This window comes from Nomascus leucogenys, chromosome 15 (assembly GCF_006542625.1).
Source record: "Nomascus leucogenys isolate Asia chromosome 15, Asia_NLE_v1, whole genome shotgun sequence".
NCBI lineage: Eukaryota > Metazoa > Chordata > Mammalia > Primates > Hylobatidae > Nomascus > Nomascus leucogenys.
In genome coordinates, this window is record NC_044395.1 from 67796825 (window position 1) to 67799106 (window position 2282).

Here is a 2282-nt window from a genome sequence, read left to right on the forward strand (position 1 = left end):
AAAGACACAAAAAAAATTCTAATGAAAACATATTTAATACATACACCTAGAAATCATCATAATGATGACGTATTAGTCAGGGCTTTTAGTTTCAAGTAACAGAAACGAAGCATGATTTAAACTAAAAGTAAAAATATTGAAATAATATTCGAGTCATGTAGCCAGAACCACAGACCAAAATTGTACCACAGAATTGGTTCTATGAGGACAAAACTTCCATTCAGCACTAGAAGCATGATTTACCTGCCAACACCATCAGGACAGGACACTGCTGCCGGAGCTGCTGATTCTGGAAACTGAATATTGCTGCATCCATTGCCACTGTCGGAAAGAAAAAAAAATGTCTTCTGACAAACACAACCTGAGCCAGGTGATCAAATTGAACACCAACAATGATAAGTCATGTTGATAGTATGTACCTGTGATATGATGTAATAAAAATGGTACTCTATCTCTGTGACCTTCATCTCCAGTCTAATCATAGAAAAAACATCAGAAAACTCCCAATAGAGGGAGATCATACAAAATACTTGACAAGTACTCCTCAACACTGCCAAGGTTATGAAACACAAGGAAAGTATGAGAAACCGTCACAGTCCAGAAGAGCCTAAAGAGACATGACAACTAAATGTAATGTGATATTCCAGTTGGGATCATGCATCAGAGAAAAGAAAAAAGATAAAAACAAAACAAATAAACAAACTAAAGAAGTCTGGTCCTTACCAGCCTAGACAACATGGCAAAAACCCATCTCTACAGAAAATACAAAAAAAAAAAAAATTAGCCAGGCATGGTGGCAAGCACCTGTAGTTCCAGCTACTTGGGAAGCTGAGATGGGAGAATCACATGAGCTCAGAGAGGTCCAGGCTGCAGTGAGCTGTCACACTACTGCACTCCAGCCTGGCAGCCTGGGTGACAGAGTAAGACCCAGTCAAAAAAAGAAGAAAGAAAGAAAAGAAGCAAGCGAGCAAGAGAAAAAGAAAGAAAGAAAGAAGCAAAGAAAAAAGCAAAGAAAATAAAGAAGAAATCTGAATAAAGTATTGTGGACTTAATGTATCAATGTTATTTTATTTTTTATTTTTATATTTTATTTTTATTTTCTTAGTTGTAACAAATATACCATAATAATGTAAGAGGGTAATAACAGGGAAAACTAGTTGTGGAGTAAAAGGTAACTGTATATTACCTTCTCAATTTTTCCAAAACTGTAAACCCAAAACTGCTCTAAAAAATTAAGTCTATTTAAAAATAAATAAAAGAAACTATATGGTGTGTCCTTGCTTTTTTGTGTCACCAGCTGTTCAAAGTTGCCATCTTGTTTTACCTTAGTCCACTCCTGGCCTAGATATAAAGCTCTCTCTGGTTTAAGTTCTTTCACTCTGCTCCTACAGCACTGTCTACATGCCTCTAGGCAAGCACTAATCATATTATCATGTACTTAATGCCACCGAGCATTCTCTCCTTTGTGACACACACATCCCTTCCCTCTGTGTCTCCACACCCACCAGATTTCCTCCTACCTCTCAGGCTGATCCTCCTCTCTCTTTTTTGCAGGTCCGCCTTCCTGACTCAACCAATGGTGTTGGTGTTCCCTGGGCCAATCTCAGCCCATTTCCTTCTATTCTATTTTCTCTCTTCCTCTCCGTCCCTCTCTCTGCAATCCTATTCCAATGGATAGCATCAATCACCATCTACCCAGATTGACCCAAATTTTACAGGTCTAGCCCCAGACATCTCTAAATTCCCAAATGCCTACATCCAAATGCCTAATTGACAATGCTTCTCAGATGCCACAAAGTACCTCAGTCTTAACAAGCCGAAACTGAACGAACTGCAAGACCTCTCACTTCCATACAAAACTGAATGAATGAATCTGCGAACCAATAAACCAATAAAGACCATGTAAGAGACAGACAATGTCTTGTCGAAATTGTCATTGTTTTTTGATTCCAGACAAATGGGGTGTGGGGAACAGAAAGGCGATTTGGACTAGTTTTCCCGGAAGGGATGAGGAAGCGCCGGAAGTACGACGCTCATTTCTTTTTTTTTTTTTTTTTTTTTTTTTTTTTTTGAGACGGAGTCTTGCTCTGTCACCCAGGCTGGAGTGCAGTGGCGCAATCTTGGCTCACTGCAAGCTCCGCCTCCCGGGTTCACGCCATTCTCCTGCCTCAGCCTCTCCGAGTAGCTGGGACTACAGGCGCCCGCCACCACGCCCGGCTAATTTTTTTTGTATTTTTTAGTAGAGACGGGGTTTCACCGTGGTCTCGATCTCCTGACCTCGT